General features: G+C 41.5%; 1 long non-coding RNA gene across 1 annotated transcript; it reads right to left on the bottom strand.

Moving 5' to 3' along the window:
* Nucleotides 1-1,864: 1,864 nt before the first annotated feature.
* On the bottom strand, nt 1,865-12,909 carry LOC110208016 (uncharacterized). Its single transcript, XR_002324387.2, has 2 exons — nt 12,301-12,909; nt 1,865-2,477 (listed from the first exon to the last, which is right to left on the bottom strand). It is a non-coding gene; the product is annotated as an uncharacterized LOC110208016 (long non-coding RNA).
* Between the last annotated feature and the right edge of the window lie 5,674 nt (nt 12,910-18,583).

The raw sequence follows: 18,583 nt of genomic DNA, 5'->3' as shown, positions 1-18,583 counted from the left end.
ATTCCCGAGTGGAGACTTCTCTAACATCTCCTGCAAGTGCTTACCTAGCCTTCCATCGATGGAAGCCCTTCAGAGATGAAGAATCCACTGGGGACAATTCTCATCATTCTGATTTTCTCTTTTGTTACATCAAGCCAAACTCTCCTCTCTATAGCTTCTCTCTACTGCTCCTGTAATTTCATGTGTAATCTCTATGTCATAGTATCTCAACAATCAACACATAATGCTGTCTTGCTTTTCAAAGAGCTGTCTAAATCATCTCCTCCTTGTTCACTTTATGAAAGGGAAAGTCATCCTTGCTCTAGTTGATAATGAAGACATTGAGGAGGAAGAGTGGTCCTCCTGGCCACAGCTCACATTTCTATAGCAATTCCTAGTTTGCAAAGCTCTTTTCTTCCCAACAACTCTGAGAAGGAGGTAGTGAGACTATTACTGTCTCCATTTTACAAAGAAGGAAACTGAGAATTAGAGAACTGATGCAACATGACATAGGTCATGAAGTGGTAGAGGTGAAACTAGAACCCACCACTTCTGACTGAGCACCCATAAGGATCAAAACTGTCAATAGAAAATAGAAATAAAAAAAATTAAAATTAAAAAATAAATTTTGAAAAACTGTCCATAGAGCCTGGTGTAGTCACTACCAAATGGCACATAAATGAGCATTGCAGTACAGTGGGTTTGCCAACTACAGGCATCCTGTAAACATGGACTGATTGACCCATTTGCCCACTGCCTCCATCCAGTGCCTGGGTTGGGGGGGCCCTCTAATAAAATCCCACATTCCTATCATGAGTTAAGATATACAAAGTGCTTTTTCTCATGGCAACACTGCAGGACAGACGATACAAGCATTATTATGCCCATTTTACAGATGAGAAAACTGAGGCTCAGATTAAGCATTTTTTTAACCAAGGTAACAAAATTTAGTTGAGTGTTAGTGTTGGGGCTGGAACTCAGGTTTACTCATTCCAAGCCTAACGCTCTTTCCACCACATGAAAATGGATGAAGTTGCCACTCATTACGTGGGTGACTTTGGGCAAGTCGCTTGACCTCCCAGAGCCTCAGTTTCTTCATCTGTAAAAGGAGATATAAAGGAGAGGGGTGGGCTCAGTGGTTTCTAAGCTCCCTTTACAGCTCTGGATCTTATGATCCCATAATCCTATGAACCTCATTGGGGGAGCAAGAGCCCTACTCGTGGGCTTCCATGGACCAAGGAAGATCAAAATATCTTGCAGAAGGAGATCCAAATCTTAATCTGACCTTCTGGGGGCAGCTGGCAATGACCCCTTCTTTGTTCTGTATGTGCAGCAGCATCTATCCAAATTCAAAAGCAAAAAGTTAAACTCGATGCTATGAGACCTAGGGCACCTGAAACCCCATAGAAATACCTGAAATGATCTAGAAAGTCAAAACAAACCTGAAAATAATCTCACCTCTTAGTCTGTTACTCTATTGTTCTTTTTCTTTGCTGCTAGGATACATTGTTTTGGCAGTTTAATTTCACACAAAAGGAAATTAATATAATATTTTATACCATTCAAAAAGCACAAATCCATAATCAGTTTCAGAAACTCATTTTCTGCAGGCTGATTTATATGTTATTAACTGGAGTATAATTCAGAGCCACTGTTCTCCAAATCACTCAAGCGTCTCCAAGTTCTCTCGCTCCCATAACTATAGTTGTCCTTCCCCAAACCAGCAAAGCAGGATGCTGTCTGGGGCTGGGAGGTAATACCTGGGGTCCTCACTCTCTGCTTTGCCCTGTGTCTTACTGCCCAGGATACAGAGACCTTATGATTCCTGTCTAGAGACACTAAAATTCCCGTGGCCAGTTTCATTTTCAATCAACCAACTAATCCATCAGTCTCCAAACGAGCATTTATTTACAGAACAACTTTCTTCTAAACAGGTGCTTTTCTCAAATGCTAATGGAAAAGAGAGAATATGCTCATTCACCATAATTCTTTCGGTTTCTTTGAGTATTTTTCAAAATGCAAAATGAAATCAGAGCTCTCTTCTCAGCATTTCTCTCCCAGTCCTGGGCCATCTCCAGTCATCCTGATCTATATCTTGCCATTGGACCCAGATGGCTCTGGAGGAGAAAGTGAGGTTGGTGACTTTGCACAGTCCTCCCTCCCTTAAATCCACTGAAATTTATCTCATCATGTTCCTGATGTTATGGTCCTCTTGGAGACCAAAGGACAAACCACACCACAACCACAACCCAGTCCCACCCATCCCCAATCCAGGATGGTGGAGGATGTGAATCATTTAATGACTTCATTGTTCCTTGCCCTGAGCTGTATTTTGGTGGTCCTCCCTCTCCTAGGAACACCAAGATTGATTCATGCATTCAGGCCTGATTGGTCCAGTGTTCACGGGCTTCCTCCTGTCTGCCGTCTCCTTTAGACTTTGTCACAGCTTCACAGATCTTAGAGCTGGAAAGAATTTCAGAAGCCATCTTCTCCAACTCCTGTTTTTCAGATTAAGAAACAGAGATACAGTGAGTAAGTCATTTGCCCATGACTACATAGGTAATAACCATCAGAGGGTGGATTTGAACCCAGGTCCTCTGACTCCAGAACTTATAGTCTTTCCACTGTACCATGCCAGCTCACTCCTTCCAGACAAACTAATTTTATGAAGATTTTTAAGAATCTTTTTTTGTTATTGTTTAGTCATTTTTCAGTTGTATATGACCTGACCTTTGTGACCCTATTTGGGGTTTTCTTGGCAGAGGTGCAGGAGTGGTTTGCCATTTCCTCTTCAGCTCATTTTACAGATGAAGAAACTGAGGTGAAGAGAGTTAAGTGACTTGCCCAGGGTCACACAGCTAGTACGTGTCTGAGGCTAGATTTGAACTCGGAAAGATGAGTCTTCCTGATTCCAGGCCCAGCGCTCTATCCATTGCACCACCTAGCTTGCTTAAGAATCCTTAGGAGAAGAAAAAGGATTGAGAGACTGAGAGGAAAATGGGGAGAGCACAGGGGGCAATGGAAGACCTTGATCACAAATCAGTTTACATAAATGAGACTACAGGGGCAGCTGGTGGCGCAGTAGATAGAGCACCAGCCCTGGAGTCAGGAGGACCTGAGTTCAAATGTGGCCTCAGAAACATAACTTACTAGCTGTGTGACCTTGGGCAAGTCACTTAACCCCATTGCCTAGCCAAAAGAAAAAAAAGAGAGAGAGAAATGAGACTACATTATTGGCAACTCCATGTTTCCAAAGCCAAAATCATGAATTTAAATGTCCTAATCCTTCCCAGATTTAGGACATGGTTTTTCCTTACAGATAGGTTTTTATTGCTACATTTTTGGGTTTTTTATATTATGATAATTTTACCTAGTATCCCTCCCCCTCACCTCCCAGAGAGTCATTCTGTATAACAAATAACATATTTTAAAGAAAAAAAAAAGGAAAATCATCGTAACTGATTGAAACATTGCAAGAGTATGAAAATATACGTAGCATAGTAGACCTCCCACATCTGCAAAGAAGTGGGGTGAGGAGGGCCTCTTCTCATGTCTTCTTTCCAGCCATGTTTGTTCTTTATCATTTTGCCACATTCACTTTGGATTTTTTTTTTTTTGCTGACTGTTCTTACCATTTAAATTACTGTAGTTACTGTGTATATTATTTTTTTGGCTCTGCTTACTTCACTCTGCATCACTCCTATTTGCTTAGATTTTTCCACATTTCTCTATATTTATCACATTCATGTCATATCGATTCACTTCATATCAATTTTGTAAGTAGTAATATCTCATGAGACCCTTCAGCCCTACATTTTTAGCTGAAGCAGAGGGTAGGGGAAGGAGTGCCAGGCATGGGCTCAGTGTGCCTGAGTTTGTATCCTAGCTCCACTAATTATTAGCTGGGCAGGTCATTTTACTTGGAGAGCTGCATGGAACAAGCAAAGAATGCTAGATCTGGGGAGTCTGAGTGATCCAGGATCTAATCCTGCTTTTACAATTTCCTACTTACATGAACTTAGGCAAATTGAACCCAGGTTTTTCTGGCTCTGAGGCAACCTCACCATTCCCTGTGCCATACTGCCTCCCCAAGAATGAACAATAATAATACTTGACATTGATATGGCCCTTTAAAAATGGCAAAGTACTTTAATTTCATGACTCTATTTCACTGTCCCAGCAATCCTGTGAGTTCGCTACCTACAGAGACTAATGCTCTTCATCCCAACGTGAGATTATTGGTACTTGGTGTAAGGCAAAGAGCAATGGACCAGGAGTCAGGAAAGCTGGGTTCTAGCCTTGGCTGTGTCACTCCCGATGATCAATGTGAGCTTGCTTAAGTCCCTCTGGGTCTTGACTTCACCAAATGTAAAATGTAAAATCATTTTTCAAAGGACTTAAAATTGGAAAGTGACCTTCCCCAAGAAAACTGAGTTGGGGAGCAGTGAGGTGGGTTATCAAAGGTTACCCAGATCATAAGCAGCATAAACAGGTTTGACTCCAGGTGTTTTGACTCCAAATCCAAGCTCTTTCCAATCTAAGCTTTCTTCTAGCTTGGAGTGTGTATGTGAAAAAGACAAATGGACTATGTATTTAAAATAACTCCTATTTCTATAGGCTTTAAGGTTTACAAAGCACTTTGCTGACAACCATTCTACAAAGTAGGTAGTACAAGTATTTTACAAGTGAAGAAATTCAAGTGGAGAAAGTTGTGTAGTTATGTAGTTGTGTGTGTGTATGGGGGGGTTTCCCTATAAACTGGATTGGTATTTCATTTGGTTGGCATTCCCTAGTGGAAACTTAGAAGACTCAAACTGACATAGAACCAACCTGGAACCGAACTCCAAAGCACAATCTGACCCGGGCTCTAGGAAGGCAGATTTGTAGTTGGAAGGTACTCCCTTGGTCATCTAGTGCAGTGTGCAGATAAGGAAACAGAAGCCTAGCCAAGCTCACACTGATCATCAGGAGTGACACAGCCGAGGCTAGAACCCAGCTTTCCTGACTCCTGGTCCATTGTTCTTTGCCTTACACCAAGAATCAATAATCTCACGTTGGGATGAAGAGCATTAGTCTCTGTAGGTAGCGAACTCACAGGATTGCTGGGACAATGAAATGAAGTCATGAAGTTAAAGTACTCTGCCATTTTTAAGGGGCCATATCAATACCAAGTATTATTATTGTTCATTCTTGGGGAGGCAGTGTGGCATAGGGGATGGTGAGCTAGCCTCAGAGCCAGAAAAACCTGGGTTCAAATCCCACTGCTAAAACATACTGATCTATTAATCCTAGACAAGTCACTTGCCCTCTGCCTCCAAGATTATAAGTTGTAGAATTATTGCTGGTCTACATTGGTAGAGGGAGTGTTCTCACCTGGAGTCTTAGTCCACACTAATGATATCCCAAGTCTGATCCACAAAACCAGTCTCCAAGGCAGGGGAGTGATAGTAAATGTTTAACAATGGACCTCCTCAAAGGTATGACACACTTTTAAATTTAATCTTCATTACTAATGTTTTCTCTATAACTTAAGTCTAGCCAGAGGCATCAAACTCAAATAAAAACAGTCTTGGGGAGCTCATATTAACTTAGAAAACCACATATTAACATGATCTATTTTGCATGGTATTTTTATTTATTTTGTTGAACATTTCCCAATGACATTTTAATCATCCTCCCAGCCCCTGAGGCTCACAGCCTAGGAGTCAGCCTGGATACTTCTCCATCTCTCATCCCCAATCTATTGCCAAGGCCTGTCGATTTCACCTTCACAACATCTTTGAATAAACTCCTTCTCTCACCTGACACTACCACCACCCTTGTGTAGGCCCTCACCACCTCCCATTGAGATTACTGCGGGTAGTTGGGAGGAGTCAACATACAGACAAATATATGCAAAGCAAGCTATATGCAGGATAAATAGGAAGTAATTAACAGAAAGAAGGCACTGAAATTATAGCAGCTAAGTGGTGCCATAGTGCATGAGCCTGGAGTCAGGAAGACTCATCCTCCTGGCCTCAGACACATACTAGCTATATGATCCCAAACAAGTCTCTCAGCCCTCTTTGCCTCAGTTTCTTCATCTGTAAAAATGACCTAGAGAAGGAAATGGCAAGCTGCTCCAGTATCTTTGCAAGAAAACCTTGAATGGGGTCAAGAAGAGTTGGATGTACTGAACAACAAACTTTTGTTTGCAAATTACTTTGGGGGCACTCGATCAGACTTCCAGGAGCCAAGATGGTCACTCTCATCTTCCCTTATTGACTTCTGAAAGCCCAGAAAATATCACCCCAGGAAAAACCCTGGAAAAGCTGAGCTAGCAGAAAGATGGGGGGGGGGCAGCAGTATTGTGGCCCAGGAACTTTGGAGGATTAATAGGAAAGGCCCCTCTTGGTCTGGGGAAAAGGGGGAGCAGTACAGGACAGGAGGCATCCCAGCAAGCCAGTGGCAAGCCCCACCTCAGCAAACCAAGGGGAGATCCTGAGCCCCAGGGTGGTAGAGCAGGCAAGCACCAACACCAGGACCCACTTCCCCCTACTTCCCCTCAGTACCTCAGCACAGGCACTGGTAAACACCGGCTTGGAAATCCACCACATGCACAGGGGTCTCCAGCAATCAAATCTCCCAGTGCTCCAGCACAACTCCAGGCTGGCAGACATCCTCCAGCAGCCAAACATTCACTGTTTTAAAGAAGCCCAAGTGAGCAGGCATCCCCCAGGGGCCAGACTCCCCACCCCCACCCTGAGAGCTCTAGTGCTGCTGACCCCAGCTCTGAACCAGGTAAGCTACCAGATCCCCTAGAGTCTCCAGCTGCCAGCACCAGAGGCCCCAGCACACAAAGCCAGTGACCAGGTCCCAGGCTCCCAGCACAAGAAATTTGGGTCAGTGCCCCCTGCACTCTAGAAGGAGAGTTTAACCTCAAAAGCCAGGAAATAGGCAAACACCATGAGCAGAAAGCAGAAATGGACAATGACCATAGAGTCTTATTACGGGGACAGGGAATATCAAGGCACAAATTCAGAAGAGGACAACATTGTCAATATACTCACATCTGAAACCTCAAAGGGGAATATGAACTGGTCTCAAGCCCAAAAAAATCTTCTTGGAAGAGCTCAAGAAGGATTTTAAAAGTCAAAAAAAGAGAAGTAGAAGAAAAATTGGGAAAGAAAATGAGAGGTATGAAAGAAAGAGTCAATAACTTGAAAAAGGAAGGACAAAAATTGACTGTAGAAAACAAGTCCTTAAAAAAATACAATTGGCTGAATGGGGAGAAAAAAATACAATGAAGAAATCAACTCCTTAAAAAGTAAAATGGGCCAAATGGAAAAGGAGGTACAAAATCTAATAGGAGGAAACAATTTGTTAAAAATTAGAATTGGGCAAGTGGAAACTAATGACTCTATGAGATATCAAGAATCAATCAAACAGAAACAAAAGAATGAAAAAATAGAAGAAAATGCAAAATACCTCACTGATAAAACAACTGACCTGGAAAATAGATCTAGGGCAGACAATTTAAAAAGTATTGGTTTACCTGAAAACCATGATGAAAAAAAAAAGCCTAGACATCATCTTTCAGGAAATCAAAGAAAACTGCCTTGCTGTCTTAGAACCAGATGATAAAATAGTCATCAAAAGAATCCATCAATCACTTCCTGAAAGAAATCCCAAATTGAAAATGCCAAGGAATGTTATAGCCAAATTCCAGAATTACCAGATCAAAGACAAAATATTGCAAGCAGCCAGAAAGAAACAGTTTAAATATCATAGAACCTGTCAGGATTATGCAGGAGCTTGCACCTTCTACAGTAAAAGACTGGAGGGCATGGAATACAATGTTCCATAAGGCAAATGAGCTTGGATTACAACCAAGAATCAACTACCCAGAAAAATTGAGCATAATCTTTCAAGAGAGGAGAAGGAAATTCAACAAAATAGGAGACTTCCAAACCTTCCTGATGAAAAGACCAGAGCTCAACAGGAAAATTTGATATTCAAATACAAGAGTCAAGAGAGGCATAAAAAGGTAAGTAGGAAAGAAAAAAACATGTTATTAATAACAGCAAACTTTACGGCCCTACAAGAGAAGATGACACTTGTAACTCTTGAGAACTGTATCATTATTATGACATTTAAAAGGAGTATACATAGACAGAGGTTGTGGGTATAAGTCGTCTTTGATGAGATGATAAAAAATCTAATTAAGTAGTGAAAATGGATTGTTCTGGGAGAAGAGGAAAGGAGGAGTCAGACAAGGGTAAATTACATCCATGAAAAGGCACAAAAACCTATTACAGTAGAGGGAAAGAAGGGAGGAGATGAGCATTGTTTGAACCTTACTCTCATCAGATTTGGCTCAAAGAGGGAATAACATAATCACTTAGGTATAGAAATCTAACTTACCCTATAGGAAGTAGGAAGGGAAAGGGAAAAGAAAAGGGATAGAACGAAGGGAAAAAGTAGTAAGGGTAAAGGGGAAGAAAAGGGAGGGGGCTGATAGAAGGAAGGGCAGACTGAAGGAAGCAATGGTCAAAAGCAAAACTCTAGTGAAGAGAAAGAGGGAGAAAGGAAAGAGAAAAGCATAAAAGGGGGCGGAGGATAGGATGGAGAGAAAGACACAGATAGTGATCATAACTGTGAATGTGAATGAGAAAGAACCATAATCCTACAATATGTTGCTTAAAAACCTGGAAAGACTTATATGAACTGATGCTGAGTGAAATGAGCAGAACCAGGAGAACACTGTACGCAGTAATAGCCACATTGTGTGATGACTGACTTCGGTAGATGTAGGTCTTCTCAGCAGTGAAAGGATCTTTCCAAAAGAAAGATTCCAAAAGAAAGGACAACTCCAAAAGACTCACGATGGAAAATGCTATTCACATCCAGAGAAACAACTTTGGAATCTGAATGCAGATCAAGCATACTATTTGCTCTCCTTTTCTTTTGTTGTTTTGTTTTGTTTCTTCTTTCTCATGGTTCTTCCCATTAGTTCTAATTCTTCTTTACATCACGAATGTGAAAATATGTTTAATATGAATGTATAAGTAGATCCTATTTCAGATCGCATGCTGTCTTGGGAGGGGGGAGGAGAGGGAGGGAGGGAAAATTTTAAACTCAAAATCTTATGGAAGTGAATGATGAAAACTAAAAACAAATTAATTTTTTTTAAAAGTAATTTTGATTTTTCAGGACTTTTCCACAGAAATCTGGACAAATGTTTTAGGAGCCCAGAATTTCAGAATCAAATATGCAGGAATGCCTGGGGCAGGGATTGAGGAGGTGTGAACAAGAGGCTGACAGTGTGGCCGGGAAGTCAATTAGCATTTCAGAAAGGTGTCAGAGTCACTGAGGAGGGGCTGGTGGGGTTGTTTTCATAATGTTCATCTGAAGGTTCCCCGGGCATGGAAGCCAATTTTGGTGGCAATTAGGAATTGGGGTCGGGGCAATCTGAGTTTTAGAGTTTCTGCAATCCAACAGAGCACTGAGTGATGCTCAGGGACTGGGGGGTGGAAATAAGGAAGTTTGCCTAGTAGCCTAGGGGTTTTTAGAGGATTTCTGCCCCCAGGTCCCAAAATGAATCTACAGATTAAAGAGCTGCCTCAAGAACTCTTTTTTTAAACAGCTGCTTTTTTTGTTTTGTTTTGTTTTTGTTCCAAATCGGTCTCAGCAACCCTACAAATGCAAAGATGCGCCACAATGCCCTCAGAAACAAAACTGAAGGAGTGCATCAATTTATCAACTTAATAGTGGCTTAAAGAAATCTATTTTTCCTCCTAAAACACCCACATGGTAAACTTAGAGACCAAAGTTCAGGATGTAACTGTTATTTTCTAAGCAAGCAGCAGTTTGGGCCTCCAAAAGCAGAGGGAGGAGAAGCCAGGTCACAGGCCTCAAAGAATGAACATTCCTGAGAAAGGATTCTGAGACTGTCTGCTCTCAGCAGGAGGTTTTCTTCTCCTAATTCTAGGAGTGAGTGAATGGGAGAATGGAGAGTCCAGAAAAAAAGTAGTTATGGTGATGCTGGTGGTGGTGGTGGTGGTGGTAGTAGTGGCGGCCATCGTGGTACAAGCAGGAATTTTGGCATTAAAAGAGTCACATGGAACAAGTATCACATCTGGGGTCAGAAAGCTTAAATTCAATCCCTTCTTGACATCTTAAAACTAGTGTGATTTTGGGTACATTTCTGTCAACCTCAGTTTCCTCATCTGTAAAATGGGCAGGCATAACAGTAACACCTACTCTGTACAGCCCCACAGGTTTCTTATGAGGCTCAAATGAAACAATACAGGTGAATCACTTTGCAAACCTCAAAGCAATTCTCTAAATGGCAGTTTATGATCTTATGTTGAGAAGGGTTTGGGATTAATTGATCACTATGGCTCCCTCCAGCTCTAAATGTTACAGGGATGACACCAGCACTGACCTGTTGAACATTTTCAAAAGCTTCAAGAATTTCAAGACTTTTCCGCAATACTAATGAGTCAATCAGGTCTTGATTTCCTACCTGTTGATTGTTTACTTGGCATCAAGACATGCTAGGAAGCAGCTGGAATGCTGGGAGAGGGTAATGACTCGTTATCTGAACAATGAGGGGGGGATACTTGTTTTTGAGACTGTGCTTCCTATCTCACCCAGGCTGGAGGTCTGTTGGCCAATCCCACTGCTGATCAGTGTGGGAGCTTGGACCTGCTCTGTTTCTGACCTGTGCCAGTCCAGCTCCCCTTAGACAGCCTGATGGGAGAAGGGGGTCACCATACTTGTACCAGACAGAGCAGACTTGCAATCACTTATCCCTACTACATACAGCTCAGAACTCCTGAGCTCAATTAATCTGCCTTGACTGAGCCTCTTCAGTAGCAGGGATTAGAAGTGTGTACCATCTTGCCAGGCAAGGTACAGTATATTCTTAAGGAATACAAGTACACTTGAATAGTAATGCAGTCATATATATTACCAACAAAACCCAGCAGGAAGAGAGAGAAAGAAGAATTCCATTTAAAATAACTGCAGACAGCATAAAATATTTGGAAGTCTACTTGACAAGACACTTACAGAAACTCACATGAACACAATTACAAAACACTCTTCATACAAATAAGGACAGATCTAAATAATTGGAGAAATATTGTTTGTGGGTGCTTTTTTCTTTTTTTTTTGTTTTTGTTTTTTTGGCTAGGCAGTGGGGTTAGGTGACTTGCCCAGGGTCACACAGCTAGTGAGTGTTATGTGTCTGAGGTCAGATTTGAACTCAGGTCCTCCTGAATCCAGGGCTGGTGCTCTATCCACTTCACCACCTAGCTGCCCCATATGGGTGCTTTTTTCCAGTCATGTCCAACTCTTCATGACCCCATTTCTTAGCAAAGATACTGGAGAGTTTTGCCATTTCCTTCTCCAGCTCATTTTGCAGATGAGGAAACTGAGGCAGAGGGTTACGTGACTAGCACACAGCTAGTGTCTGAGGCCAGATTTGAACTCAGGAAGAGGAGTCTTCTCGACTCTAGACTTGGTACTCTATCCTGCACCACCTAGCTACCCCTGTTCAGAGGTAGGCCTAGCCAATATAATGAAAATGATAATATTACCTAAATTAATTTATTCAATGCTATGCCAATCAAACTACCAACTACTTTTACTTTATTTCTCTTGCTTTTTTCCCCCCTGGAACATGGCTAATTGTTTTGCATGGCTACACATGTATAACGGATATTGTATTTCTTACCTGCTCAGTAGGTGAGGGAGGGGTGGAGGAAGGAAGAGAATTTGGAACTGAAAATAGAAATATTTTTTAAAATAATAGAAATAAATAGTAATGCAGGAAGCATTGCCTTGATGGATAACAAAGAAAAGTACAATTAGGCAGCTAATTCTTCCAGGAAGAAAGCATATGCATTTCAAAACCCAAAAGAAGTGACTTGAGAATTCAAACTCTTGGATCATCCACATACTGCTCAGTTTCTATTTATGCAGGCAATGGAGAGATGCGTTTAAAGGAGGTGGAGGATGGGAGAGCTGTTTTCCTGTTTTTGTGCTGTTCTTTTCTAGATTCAGAAAAGAATGTAAATCAATTCAATCACCATAAAATCCATCCCCTTTTCATTACTGAGAATATTCTCTGCGCGGGGAATGTAGAGGACAGGAATTATTTTCCTGTACTTAACAGATGAAAAATTGAGGTGCGGAGAGCTAAAATGACATACCCACTGGCTTATTAATCATATAAGCTAAAAGCAAACAAAAAATTATACTTTGAAATCTGTCTGGACGCTGGAAAATCCTAGGTGAGAATGGAAAGCAATTTAAAAGAAAACTAAAAGCTACCATTACGTCTGAAACAGCAAACGGGGGGACGCTTTCTCTTCTTTCCCATTGACATCCCGGAATTCGGTTTCCCTTCACAGTCAAGCTTTCTGAGAGCCGCTAAATGAGACCGGAATGCAGAGGGAAGTTCTAAAGACTCGAGGCTGAGGTCAGGTGTCTCCATAGCTTCTTAATCAGCCTGAGTTCAGTCAATTTGATTGTGGGGGAGGGGCGGGAGGAGAGAGGAGAAGTTGCTCCTTAGCAAACTGCACCACTGATTGGAGTGTCCGTCCATGCTGTGATCTGAATCCACCACAGTCCCAAGCGGCCAAATATGTCATCAAACAGACTTAGATCCATTGCTTTGGCCGTGGACACCAACTGGGCGGGGGCTGATTGGGTTCAGAGGAGAGCCAGGCCTGGAAAGTGACTAGTTCAGAACGAAAAGTCAGCTTAGCAGGGCCAGGCACTGTGACACCGACATTGCAGAAGGTTAAGGGGAAGACAAACCCAGACTAAAGGCCAAACATAAAGGAAAGCAGACAAATCAATAGCACGAAATGGCCCAAGGAAACCAGAAAATCAGAATTGCTTGGCGTTTGCTACAGTTCACTAAATCGGAAAGTTATCCATTTTGTACTGAGGGCCAGCACCGCTCAGGGCAACAGCAGCAGGGAGTGGAAAAAGTCATCTCAACAGCTGGCTGCCCAGGGACAGAGGGAGGGAGAAATTCGTCGCTGAACAGAAAGTCCCTTCTTCCTCGCCTAGTGTTTAACCCTTAAACCTTCCTTCCGAACGTCTACGGCGGGGCAGTGTTTCTCATTAGCAATGGTCTTTCCATCTTCAGGGTCAGCAGCCTCTAGCAAGGGGCGGGGGTAGAGGGTCCCAGGTGACACAGGAGTGATTTTGAGTGCCTGTTCGTCCTATTAACCTCTACCTCCAGGGTGAGTGCCCTTTTGATTTCTCTGGCCCCTAGCGTAATTTTGTTCTGGACCCGGCACCTGGAACCCCTGTTGGCTGCTTACAGCAACGGCTAATACACTAATTAGCATTTTAAAGGAAAAGTGGTAAGTGATGCTAACATGCACAACAGGGGGTAGGCGAAGTACTTTCTTTCCCTGATTAAAACCATTCTCTCTCTTCCTCTCCCTTCCCCCCTCTCACTTAAAATATATTTATAATTATGTTTTGTTAGCCCTAAAGGTAAGCAAACTGTTGTGTAATTTATAGTCTTAGAGAATTGATTGGGGACATTGAGAGGTTAAGCGAGTTGCATGGTGTCACACAACCAGTCTGTTAGAAACAGAATTTATAAGATCATAGAATTAGAACTGAAAAGTACTTTATAGGCCATCGAATTCAACTGCCTCATTTTACAGATGAGGAAACTGAGGCACCAAGAGGTGCTTTGCCCGGAGTCACAGAGTTAAGTGTCCAAAGTCAAGATTTGAACTTGGGTCTTCACAATTCCAAACCCAGTGGCCTATCCATTATACCACACTGCCAAGTCTTCCTGACCCAGAAGTCCATTTCTTCTCCACTATACCACACCATCTCTATAATTACAATTATTTAGTATATTTATTAGTTTAAGTTATAATTTCTGTTATTGAAAAGCAGACAACTTCAATCTTTCATACGTCTCTTTCCAAAAAAAGGCAGTTAGTAGATTTTTTAAAAATTATTTGGTCCTCAATTCATTATCTTATTTAAGTTGGTGTATGTCTAATAGGACAAGTCCTTGATCATGGAGTAGTGAGAATGTTCTAAAGGGGGAAAAAATATTGTTATCTTTTCCCAAGATGTCACACTGGAAAAAAAAAGTACACCTTTGCATTTAAAAAAGGCCCTTGGCATTTCTGTGAATCAATTATAGATATTCCTGCGAGCAGGATTATGAAAGCCCTCATAATAAATATGAGCAGTACAGGTCAGACTGAAAGATTAGGGTTAGGGGAAGCTGCTGATGTAAGAGTAGGAGTCTGACCTGCCTTTTCCTCACCAGTTGGTGATTGTCATACATAGGGAGGGGCCCCTCTGCCTTCTCCCCCATTCCCCATAAAACATAAGGCATGGGACTGTATGCACAGGCTTTGGGCTAGACCTTGAAAACTGGATTTACTCAAATATCAGCCACTGCAGTGGCACACCAGCTGCTAATTCAAATCACTAAATAAGCAAAATGTTTCCCTGGTCCTTTTCCCCATCTCCCTCCTCAACTAACCCTGATCACAAATTCTCAGCACCTCCAAGTCCCCAACTCAGTTCTCGTCTACCTTACCTTGAAGTGACCTATGATTAAAATTACCATCTCTCCCCAACATTTCAGAGTCACATTTTCAGGAAAAGGAGTTCTATGTTAAAAAAAAAAAAAGAATACAGAATGATGGAATTACAGAAACACAGAATTGGAAAGAGATGCAAAGTTCATTTAGCTCATCATAAAAATCTTTGCCAAACTTCCTTCTAGGAGCCATCTCCAGTCTTCCTGATCTATATCTTGCCACTGGACCCAGAGAAAGTGAGGCTGGTAACCTTGCACAGCCCTCCCTCACTTAAATCCAATTCACTTGCAAGTCATAGCATCATCTTCCCGATGTCATGGTCCTCTTAGAGAATGAAGGACAAACAACAATTTTCTTTGTTTATTATCCTCTTTCCATTTCCATCCTTAAACGCCCTTAAGATGACTTTGCTTAGCTCTGTCTCTCATGGAGATTTTTAAGTGGGTTTTTACCCTCTGTTTCTTTATTCTTGTGGCAGGGCTTGTAAACTCCCATAATCCTTCTCTGTAAGATTTTACAAATGAGTTGATATTCCAAACCAGTATTGCTCTTGGCTGATATATATCTTTGCTTGGCAAATAAATCAAGTGTTTGCTGACTAAGGGTCTTTTAAGGCTCTTTTGGTCTTCTTGTTTATAACAAATGGTTTATATCAGCTAAGCTTCTGCGTGAAATTACCACATTCTGTTCTTTCTTCCATCCAAATTACACATTTCATCATCAATAACTTCGAATAGGTCAGGACAGATTTGTTTCAGTTGCATGTCTTATCTTTTTCTCATGATTTACCCCTCTAGCTTTGTATTTATTTTAATCTTTGTTCTAACAAGTTGGTGGTCAAACTACACATGGACAGCTGATTCAGGAATGACTTCCACACCTGTAATTAGTCATTTCTTGTCTGTTCATTGAACGAGAAACTCTCTTTCTTGACTCTGGGCATTTTCACCTGCTGTTTCCCATTTCTGGAAAGCTCTCCCTCCTCATGTCCACCTGCTGGCTTCCCTGGCTTCCTTCAAGTCCAGGTTAAAATCCTACCTTCTACCAGAAGCCTTTCCTGATGCCTCTAACACTGATGCTTTACCTCTATCATTCCAGATATTCCAGAATTTAACCTGTATAGATCTTATTTGTGCATAGTTGTTTGCATGTTGCTCCCCACCTTAGACTGTGAGCTCCTTGAAAGAAAAGACTTTTTGCCTTTTCATTGCAAGTGCTTAGCACAGTGTCAAGCACGTAGTAGGTGCTTAATACATGTTTATTGACCATTAAAATATAAAGAATTCTTCACTTATTGACGAGTCTCTCCCCTCTTTGATAGGTTAGGCCCCAGAAAGCAGACTCAGTCTGTTGCCAAGACTGTACTTGAAGCTTTTCCAAAGTGGTCAGATTTGACAGAGGTTGTTCTCTGTTGGCATAAGGAAAGAATAAGCATTTACTAAGTGCCTACTATGTTCCAGGCATTGTACTAAACATTTTATAAATTTTACATCATTTGATCTTCACAACAACTCTTCAAGATAGGTGCTATTATTATCCCAATGTTATACCTGAAAATTGAGTCAGACAAAGAGAAATGTCAAGGTTTAGAGACTTGCCCAGAGTTACACAGTAAGTGAGTGTATGAAGCCAGATATGAACTCAGATCTTCCTAATTGCCTAACAAGCTGCATTGGTAGAAGTGTTTCTCATCTGATAATTCCTTATGCCAATGAAATCTCAAGTTCAATCCCTATCCCTATTAGGGAGATGTGGGCATAAAAGGGCAGGGTACTTTTGTTTGTTTTTGTTTTTGTTAGACAATGGGGTTAAGTGACCTGCCCAGGGTCACACGGCTAATAAATGTTATGTGTCTGAGGCCAAATTTGAACTCAGGTCCTGTAGAATACTTTTGTTTGAAAGGCAGCTAGGTGGCACAGTGGATAGAGTGCTGGCCCTGGAGTTAGGAGAACTGAGTTCAAATCTGACCTCTGACACTTACTAGTTTTGTGACCCTGGGCAAGTCACTTAATCCTGTTTGCTTCAGTTTCTTCATCTGCAAAATGAGCTGGAGAAGGAAGTAGCAAACTACTCCAAGAAAACCCCAAATGGGGTCACAAAGAGTCATACACAAAGATAGCAGAAAAAAGGCAGCGACTCATCTGAGCTCTCCCCCAAAACCCTCCAAACACCTTTACATAATGCCATAAACAATTCCTGGAGCAGCACAACCCACAAAGGGATGGGGTGAAATAATTTTCCAGCCAAAGACAACTTAGAAGGTCATCAGGAAAGGTATGTCATATTGGGATGAGAATGGAGCACAATCCAGCACAGGGCACACCTGCACGGACCCAGACCCAGCAAACCAGAAGCTGGCCTCAGCAGCCATTGAATCAGCAGCAACAGATGCTGCTTCCAGAGCTCTCAGCCCACACATGATAAGGGGCTCAAACAACTGGTCAGAAAGGTCTCTTCACTGGCACTGGGGGCAGGACTCTGTTGCTTTGCCCATGCTTGGATCCAGGTCACAGTCCTGGGTGGCAGTGACAGGGCAAGGAGGAGCACTAGCACACCACAGCTTGCAACTGCAGGAGCAGAGACCCTCATCACAGACAGAAAAGAGTGCTTGTGGTCACTCACAGACCAGAGCACATGTCAGGAGAGTAGTAAACACACCTCTCCTTAGATCATACCACCTTGGAAGAACTGAAAACTTACAGGTCCCTAGAAGTATCTCTGAAAACAGCTGCACAAAACCCCTGAAACTTGGGCCAGTACACCTCTCCAACCTGGAAGCAGAGCTCTACATTAAGCAAGAGTTAAAAGTCAAGAAATAGGCTGGGAAAATGAGCAAACAACAGAAAAAATTCTGACCATAGAAAGTTACTGTGGTGACAAGGAAGCTCAAAATACACACTCATAAGAAGATAACAAAGTCAAAGCTCCTACACCCAAAGCCTTCAGGAAAAATATGAATTGTCTCAGGTCATGAAAGAGCTCAAAAAGGATTTTGAAAATCAAGTAAGAGAGGTGGAGGAAAAAATGGGAAGAGAAATGGGAGTGATGCAAGAAATCAAGAAAACCAAGTCAACAGCTTGGTAAAGGAGCCATAAAAACACTGAAGAAAATAACACCTTAAAAAAACAGATGAGGCCAAACGGTAAAAAAAAGGTACAAAAAGCCAACGAGGAGAAGATGCCTTAAAAAGCAGAATTGGCCAAGTGGAAAAAGATATAAAAAAGCTCACTGAAGAAAATAATTACTTAAAAATTAGAATTGAGCAAATGGAAGATAATAACTTTATGAGGAATCAAGAAGCAACAAAATAAAACCAAAATAATGAAAAAGTAGAAGACAATGTGAAATATTTCATTGGAAAAACAATTGACCTGGAAAACAGATCCAGGAGAGAGAATTTTAAAATTATTGGACTATCTGAAAGCCATGATCACAAAAAGACCCAAGACATCATCTTTCAAGAAATTATTGAGGAAAACTGCCCTGATATTCTATAACCAGAGTAAGAAAGAATCCACCAATCATCTCCTGAAAGAGAACCCAAAATGAAATCTCCCAGGAATATTAGACAAATTCCAGAGCTCCCTGGTCAAGAAGAAAATATTGTATGCAGCCAGAAAGAAACAATTCAAGTACCATGGAGCCACAGTGAGGATGACAGCTTCTATATTAAAGGGTTGGAGGGTTTAGAATATATATATTCCAGAGGGCAAAGGAGCTAGGATTACAACCAAGAATCACCTACCCAGCAAAACTGAGTATAATCCTTTGAGGGGAGGGGAGGTGTCATTCAATGGAAATTCAATGAAATAGAGGACTTTCAAGCATTCTTAATGAAAAGACCAGAGCTGAATGGAAATTTTTACTTTCTAATACAAGACTCAAGAGAAGTATAAAAAGGTAAATAGGAAAGGGAAATCATAAGGGACATACTAATTATTAATAATTAATACATTCCTACATGGGAAGATGATACTTGTAACTTGTAAGAACTTTCTCATTATTAGGACAGTTAGAAG

The sequence above is a fragment of the Phascolarctos cinereus genome, unplaced genomic scaffold (assembly GCF_003287225.1).
Source record: "Phascolarctos cinereus isolate Bilbo 61053 unplaced genomic scaffold, phaCin_HiC Scaffold_4;HRSCAF=312, whole genome shotgun sequence".
Taxonomy (NCBI): domain Eukaryota; kingdom Metazoa; phylum Chordata; class Mammalia; order Diprotodontia; family Phascolarctidae; genus Phascolarctos; species Phascolarctos cinereus.
The sequence above is the reverse complement of the archived record's forward strand: the minus strand, read 5'-3'. Positions and strand labels throughout refer to the sequence as shown.